Genomic DNA, 9,232 nt, shown 5'->3' with positions numbered 1-9,232 from the left:
AATAAGACATTGCAGGGGGTGAATCAGACATTGCAGGGGGGTGAATCAGACATTGCGGGGGGGGTGAATCAGACATTGCGGGGGGGAGTGAATAAGATATTGCGGGGGGGGGTGAACCTGACATTGCAACGGGGTGAATCAGACATTGCGGGGGGTGAAACAGACATTGCGGGGGGTGAATCTGACATTGCGGGTGGTGAATCAGACATTGCGGGTGGTGAATCAGACATTCCGGGGGGTGAATCAGACATTGCGGCGGGGGGGGGGTGTGAATCAGACTTTTCGTGGTGAAACAGACAATGCGGGGGGTGTGAGTCAAACATTGCGGGAGGTGAATGAGACATTGCGGGGTGGTGAGTCAGACATTGCAGGTGATGAGTCAGACATTGCGGGGGCTGAATCAGACATTGCGGGGTGGGTGAATCACACATTGCGGGGGGGGTGAATCAGACATTGCGGGGGTGAATCAGACATTGCGGGGTGGGTGAATCACACATTGCGGGGGGGTGAATCAGACATTGCAGTGGCTGAATCAGACATTGCAGGGGAGGTGAATCAGACATTGCGTGGTGGGTGAATCAGTAATTGCCGGTGGGGTGAATCAGACATTGCGGGAGGTGAATCAGACATTGCGGGGGTGAATCAGACATTGCGGGGTGGGTGAATCAGACATTGCGGGGGGGGTAAATCAGACATTGAGGGTGGTTAGTCAGACATTGCGGGGTTGAATCAGACATTGCGGGGTTGAATCAGACACTGCGGGGGGTGAATCAGACATTGCCGGGGGCGTAAATCAGACATTGAGGGTGGTTAGTCAGACATTGCGGGGTTGAATCAGACATTGCGGGGTTGAATCAGACACTGCGGGGGGTGAATCAGACATTGCGGGGGGTGAATCAGACAATGCGAGGGGGGGGTGAATCAGACATTATTGGGGGGTGAATCAGACATTGCGGGGAGTGAATCTGACATTTCGGATGGTGAATCAGACATTGCGGGGGGGGGGCGGTGAATCAGGCTTTGCGGGGTGAATCAGACATCGCGGGGGGTGAATCAGACATTGTGGGGGTGAATCAGACATTGCAGGGGGATGAATCAAACGTTGCAGGGGGTGAATCAGACATTGCATGGGGGTGAATCAAACGTTACCGGGGGGGGTGAATCAGACATTGCGGGGTGGGTGAATCAGACATTGCGGGGGGGGTGAATCAGACATTGCGGTGCGGGGGTAAATGAGGCATTGGGGGGGTGAATCAAACATTGCGGGCAGTGAATCTGACATTGCGGGGGTTGAATCAGACATGGCGGGTGGCTGAATCAGACAATGCGGGGGGGAGTGAATAAGACATTGCGGGGGGGGTGAATATAACATTGCAACGGGGTGAATCAGACATTGCGGGGGGTGAAACAGACATTGCGGGGGGTGAATCTGACATTGCGGGGGGTGAATCAGACATTGCGGGTGGTGAATCAAACATTCCGGGGTTGAATCAGACATTGCGGGGGGAGGTGAATCAGAATTTTCGTGGTGAAACAGACAATGCGGGGGGGTGAGTCAAACATTGCGGGCAGTGAATCTGACATTGCGGGGGGTGAATCAGACATGGCGGGGGTTTGAATCAGACAATGCGGGGGGGGAGTAAATAAGACATTGCGGGGGGTTGAATCTGACATTGTAACGGGGTGAATCAGACATTGCGGGGGGTGAAACAGACATTGCGGGTGGTGAATCAGACATTTCGGGGAGTGAATGAGACATTGCAGGGGGTGAATCTGACATTGCAGGAGGAGAAGCAGACATTGCGGGGGGTAAATCAGACATTGCGAGTGGTGAGTCAGACGTTGCAGGTGGTGAGTCAGACATTGCGGGGGGTGAATCAGACATTGCGGTGGTGAATCAGACACTGCGGGGTGGGTGAATCACACATTGCGGGGGGGGTGAATCAAACATTGCAGTGGGTGAATCAGACATTGCAGGGGAGGTGAATCAGACATTGCGGGGTGGGTGTATCACTAATTGCGGGTGGGGTGAATCAGACAATGCGGGAGGTGAATCAGACATTGCGGGGGTGAATCAGACATTGCGGGGTGGGTGAATCAGACATTGTGGGGGGGGTGAATCAGACTTTGCCGGGGGGTAAATCAGACAATGCGAGGGGGGGTGAATCAGACATTGCGGGGGGGGGGTGAATCTGACATTGCAACGGGGCGAATCAGACGCTATGGGGGGGGTGAATCAGACAAAATAGGGGTGGTGAATCAAACATTGCGAGGGGGGTGAATCAGGCATTATGGGGGGTGAATCAGACATTGTGGGGAGTGAATCTGACATTGCGGATGGTGAATCAGACATTGCGGGGGGTGAAACAGACAATGCGAGGGGGAGTGAATCAGACATTGCGGGGGGGTGAATCTGACATTGCAACGGGGCGAATCAGACGCTATGGGGGGGGGGTGAATCAGACAAAATAGGGGTGGTGAATCAAACATTGCGAGGGGGTGATTCAGACATTATGGGGGGGTGAATCAGACATTGCGGGGAGTGAATCTGACATTGCGGATGGTGAATCAGACATTGCGGGGGGTGAAGCAGGCATTGCGGGGGGGGTGAATCTAACATTGCGGGGGGTGAATCAGACAGTGCGGGGGGGGCGGCGAATCAGGCTTTGAGGGGTGAATCAGACATTGCGGGGGGTGAATCAAACATTGCAGGGGGGTGAATCAAACGTTGCGGGGGGTGAATCAGTCATTGCGGGGTGGGTGAATCAGACATTGCAGGGGGCGTGAATCAGACATTGCGGGGGGGGTAAATCAGACATTGGGGGGGTGAATCAGACATTGCGGGTGGGTTAATCAGACATTGCGGCGGTGAATCAGACATTGCGGGCTGGTTAATCAGACGTTGTGGGGGGGTGAATCAGACATTGCGAAGGGGGTGAATCAGACATTGCGGGGGGTGAATCAGACATTGCGGAGGGGGTGAATCAGACATTGCGGGGGCTGAATCAGACATTGCGGAGGGGGTGAATCAGACATTGCGGGGGGTTAATCAGACATTGCGGGGGTGAATTAGACATTGCGGGGGTGAATCAGACATTGCAGGTGGTGAATCAGACATTGCGGGGAGGTTGAATCAGACATTGCGGGGATGGTGAATCTGACATTCCGGGGCAGGGGGATGAATCAGACATTGCGGGTGGTGAGTCAAACATTGCGAGGGGGCGAATCAAACATTGCGGGGGGTGAATCAGACATTGGGGGTTGAATCAGACATGCGGGGGGTGAATCAGACATTGCGTGGGCTGAATCAGACATTAGGGGGGTGACTCAGACATTGCGGGGCTGAATCAGACATTGCGGGGGGTGAATCAGACATTGCGTGGGCTGAATCAGACATTAGGGGGGTGACTCAGACATTGCGGGGCTGAATCAGACATTGCGGGGGGTGAATCAGACATGGGGGGCTGAATCAGTCATTGCGGGGGGTGAATCAGACATTGCGGGGTGGTGAAACAGACATTGCGGAGGGTGAATCAGGCATTGCAGGGGGGTGAATCAGACATTGCGGGGGAGTGAATCAGACATTGCGGGGGGGTGACTCAGACATTGCGGGGTTGAATCAGACATTGCGGGGGGTGAATCAGACATTGCGTGGGCTGAATCAGACATTAGGGGGGTGACTCAGACATTGCGGGGCTGAATCAGACATTGCGGGGCTGAATCAGACATTGCGGGGGGTGAATCAGACATTGCGTGGGCTGAATCAGACATTAGGGGGGTGACTCAGACATTGCGGGGCTGATCAGACATTGCGGGGGGTGAATCAGACTTGGGGGGCTGAATCAGTCATTGCGGGGGGTGAATCAGACATTGCGGGGGGGTGAAACAGACATTGCGGAGGGTGAATCAGGCATTGCGGGGGGGTGAATCAGACATTGCGGGGGAGTGAATCAGACATTGCGGCGGGGTGAATCAGACATTGCGGAGGGGGTGAATCAAACATTGCGGGGGAGTGAATCAGACATTCTGGGGGAGTGAATCAGACATTGCAGGGGGGTGAATCAGACATTGCGGGGGGAGGAATCAGACATTGCGTTGGGGGCGAATCAAACATTGAGGCGGGGGTGAATCAGACATTGTTGGGGGGATGAATCAGAAATTGCAGGGGTGAATCAAACATTGCGGGGGGGGTGAATATGTCATGGGGTGGTGAATCAGACAATGCGAGGGGTGTGAATCAGACATTGTGGGGGTGAATCAGACATTGCGGGGGGTGAAGGGTGAATCAGACATTGCGGGGGGGTGAATAAGACATTGCGGGGGGTGAATCAGACATTGCGGGGGGTGAATCTGACATTGCGGGGGTGAATAAGACATTGAGGGGGGTGAATCAGACATTGCAGGGGGGTGAATCAGACATTGCAGGGGGTGAATCAGACATTGCGGGGGGGTGAATCAGACATTGCGGGGGGGAGTGAATAAGATATTGCGGGGGGGGTGAACCTGACATTGCAACGGGGTGAATCAGACATTGCGGGGGGTGAAACTGACATGCGGGGGTGAATCTGACATGCGGGTGGTGAATCAGACATTGCGGGTGGTGAATCAGACATTCCGGGGGGTGAATCAGACATTGCGGCGGGGGGGGGGTGTGAATCAGACTTTTCGTGGTGAAACAGACAATGCGGGGGTGTGAGTCAAACATTGGCGGTGCGGGGGTGTGAGTCAAACATTGCGGGAGGTGAATGAGACATTGCGGGTGGTGAGTCAGACATTGCAGGTGATGAGTCAGACATTGCGGGGGCTGAATCAGACATTGCGGGGTGGGTGAATCACACATTGCGGGGGGGGGTGAATCAGACATTGCGGGGGTGAATCAGACATTGCGGGGTGGGTGAATCACACATTGCGGGGGGGTGAATCAGACATTGCAGTGGCTGAATCAGACATTGCAGGGGAGGTGAATCAGACATTGCGTGGTGGGTGAATCAGTAATTGCGGGGTGGGGTGAATCAGACATTGCGGGAGGTGAATCAGACATTGCGGGGGGTGAATCAGACATTGCGGGGTGGGTGAATCAGACATTGCGGGGGGGGTGAATCAGACATTGCCGGGGGGGTAAATCAGACATTGAGGGTGGTTAGTCAGACATTGCGGGGTTGAATCAGACATTGCGGGGTTGAATCAGACACTGCGGGGGGTGAATCAGACATTGCGGGGGGTGAATCAGACAATGCGAGGGGGGGTGAATCAGACATTATGGGGGGGTGAATCAGACATTGCGGGGAGTGAATCTGACATTTCGGATGGTGAATCAGACATTGCGGGGGGGGGCGGTGAATCAGGCTTTGCGGGGTGAATCAGACATCGCGGGGGGTGAATCAGACATTGTGGGGGTGAATCAGACATTGCAGGGGGATGAATCAAACGTTGCAGGGGGTGAATCAGACATTGCATGGGGGTGAATCAAACGTTACCCGGGGGGGGTGAATCAGACATTGCGGGGTGGGTGAATCAGACATTGCGGGGGTGGTGAATCAGACATTGCGGTGGGGGGGTAAATGAGACATTGGGGGGGTGAATCAAACATTGCGGGCAGTGAATCATACATTGCGGGGGGTTGAATCAGACATGGCAGGTGGCTGAATCAGACAATGCAGGGGGGAGTGAATAAGACATTGCGGGGGGGGTGAATATAACATTGCAACGGGGTGAATCAGACATTGCGGGGGGTGAAACAGACATTGCGGGGGGTGAATCTGACATTGCGGATGGTGAATCAGACATTGCGGGTGGTGAATCAAACATTCCGGGGTTGAATCAGACATTGCGGGGGGAGGTGAATCAGAATTTTCGTGGTGAAACAGACAATGCGGGGGGGTGAGTCAAACATTGCGGGCAGTGAATCTGACATTGCGGGGGGTGAATCAGACATGGCGGGGGTTTGAATCAGACAATGCGGGGGGGGAGTAAATAAGACATTGCGGGGGGGTGAATCTGACATTGTAACGGGGTGAATCAGACATTGCGGGGGGTGAAACAGACATTGCGGGTGGTGAATCAGACATTCCGGGGGGTGAATCAGACATTGTGGCGGGGGGTGAATCAGACTTTTCGTGGTGAAACAGACAATGCGGGGGGGTGAGTCAAACATTGCGGGGGGTGAATCAGACATTGTGGCGGGGGGTGAATCAGACTTTTCGTGGTGAAACAGACAATGCGGGGGGGTGAGTCAAACATTGCGGAATCAGACATTGTGGGTGGTGAGTCAGACATTGCGGGGGTGAATCAGACATTGCAGGGGGGGTGAATCAAACATTGCGGGGGGTGAATCAGACATTGCGGGCAGTGAATCTGACATTGCGTGGGGGTGAGTCAGACACTGCGGGGGGTGAATCAGACAATGCGAGGGGGAGTGAATCAGACATTGTGGGGGGGGTGAATCTGACATTGCAACGGGGCGAATCAGACGCTATGGGGGGGGTGAATCAGACAAAATAGGGGTGGTGAATCAAACATTGCGAGGGGGTGATTCAGACATTATGGGGGGGGTGAATCAGACATTGCGGGGAGTGAGCCTTCCAGGGCCGACCAGCTTAGCCAGGAAGTGAGTGAGCCTTCCAGGGCCGACCAGACATATACCCCGGGATCACACAGCCAGATACAACCAATAGATAAATTTAATCAATTAGAGATAGAGTTGGTTAAACTTAGAGAGGAGTTCCTCAAATTGAATGACGAACAAAAGCAAGAGAGGGAGAGACACAAGAGAGAGCTGAATCTACTTGAGAAACAGGTGAATCTACTTAGGAATCAGGTGAAAGAGCTGCAGGAAAAAGAAGAGAGCCATAGAGGAGAGATAACACCATTAGACCAGCAACCAGAGGCTAGAGATAAGACAAGACAGAGCCAGACAGAACGGCTGCATTCTCACACGGGACAAAAGCAACAGACACACAATACAAGAGGTGCCACACAGACCGACCAGCATACTGATTCGCAATCTTCCCCCACCACCGTGGAACCACAAGCGAGCCGCTCACAAGAGGTACGCACACACCAGACACCCCAGCCGAGCACACACACTATGAGTCCAGGCGAAAGCCACCAGACAGTAAACACAAACAAGGCTGACGTCGTAATACTCATAGACTCAAATGGGAAATTTCTATGGGAGAAAAAGCTCTTCCCTAGAAGTAAAGTAGAAAAGATTTGGTGCCCAACAACAGACAGAGCCATGGGATGGCTGACCAAAGCCAGATTAGGCTTCCCCCAACACATAATAATACACACGGGCACAAATGACCTAAAGGCCAAACAGAAAGAGGTAGCAACATCGCTCAGAGCAATGATTAGGAAGGCAAGCAGTACATTTCCAAACACTAGAATCACTGTTTCCACAATATTGCCGAGAACAGACTTCAACAACAACACAATCCATGAGATAAATGCCAGCATAGCAAGAGACTGCGAATCAAACCACAACGTACACCTGGCCCAACACCCCACCCTCGATGAGGAATGTCTTTACGACCACGTCCACATCCAAAGGCAAAGAATATCGATCTTTGCTAAAGCCCTGAAGGACGTCGCTTTTAACCGGGTCCATACCCAGACTCCAAGAGGACCCCCCCCCGACCAACAGAGATCAGCGGGGTACATATCAGGAACACTACAAAGACCACCACCACACCAACCGAGACCAGAGAGGATCCCCATGCAAAACAACAATATCAGACCTGCACCACTCCTGTCCCACAGGGGAATAGGACCGCTCCCAGCCAGACAGAGGGAGAGATGCACAGGACGTACGCAATACCTCAGACAGAAACAATCCATTAAGAGGCAATAAGCAGATGTGCAGCAGCATCTACTTCCGCCTTATGGATCAAGGACTAATTAATAGAAAGAACTGTAACCAAATTGTATTAACTTTTATAGAAAACTGAGGTGATCTTTTTTTCCCCACACTTAGACACGACAAACACGTACCACTCTTTAACCTACCATAGTAAAAGATCAAACTTAACATGAAATCCTTATATATTTCGACCTGGAATATCCAAGGTCTACGCTCTTCGGTGCTCGACGTGAAGAGTAGGACCCCAGAGTTCATAGATGAAACTAAAGATCTAGATATTATCATTTTACAGGAAACCTGGCTGTCCCCAAGGGTACACTGAGCTGGTGGTCCCCTCCAATAAATTACCAAGTGTAACCCAAGGCAGAGACTCCGGAGGCATACTGATCTGGTTTAAAACAGAACTTAAGAATTACATCAAATTTATAAAAAAGGGCGAAAACCATATGTGGCTCAAACTTGAGAGGGAGATTATCTCAAACACCCAAGATGTTTACATTTGCGCACTTTATATCCCTCCAATCGATTCCCCGTACTTTAAAGAGGACACCTTCTCCAACATGGAGGGAGAAATTATCCAATATCAGGCCCAGGGGAACGTGTTGATCTGTGGGGACCTCAATTCAAGAACGGGCGAAGAACCAGACTTCACCAATAATCAGGGAAACAATTACGTATTCGGGAATAACCACTTTGACATCCCTTCCCTTCCATACAGGCATAACTGCGACAAGCAGTCAAATACCAACGGAAAACAGCTACTACAGCTCTGTCGAAACCTGGGTCTGTACATTGTCAATGGTAGGTTCATAGGAGACCTCCTAGGAAGATCGACTTTTTGCTCACCTCTTGGCTGCAGCACAGTAGACTATATGATTACAGACTTAGACCCATCCTCTTTCAGAGCATTCACAGTCAAACCACAAACAACACTGTCAGATCACAGTCAAATTACTATGTTTCTCAAAAAGACAGAAACAAACAACATAGAAACACAACCCAGTAAACTGTACAACACCAAAAAATCGTACAGATGGGCCAAAAATGACACGGAAAAATACCAGAAAACAATTAGCAATGCATCAACTCAAGCTCTCTTAGACACCTTTCTGGATAACATATACACTCACAATAAAGAAGGCGTAAACCGGGCAGTTAGTAAACTAAACAATATTTTTGATAATTTGGCAACAAATGCAAACTTGAAAGCTCGCAAGAACAAACCCAAAACAAAAAACTATGAAAAATGGTTTGACCATGATTGCCATAACATGAGGAAAAAACTTAGAAAAATATCAAACCAAAAACACAGACATCCAGAAAACGAGGAATTACGCCTTACTTATTGTCAGACACTAACACAATACAGAA

Source organism: Somniosus microcephalus, chromosome 10 (genome assembly GCF_052327205.1).
Source record: "Somniosus microcephalus isolate GS21.2 chromosome 10, FLI_Smic_1.0, whole genome shotgun sequence".
Taxonomy (NCBI): Eukaryota; Metazoa; Chordata; class Chondrichthyes; order Squaliformes; family Somniosidae; genus Somniosus; species Somniosus microcephalus.
This window is presented reverse-complemented; position numbering follows the sequence as displayed.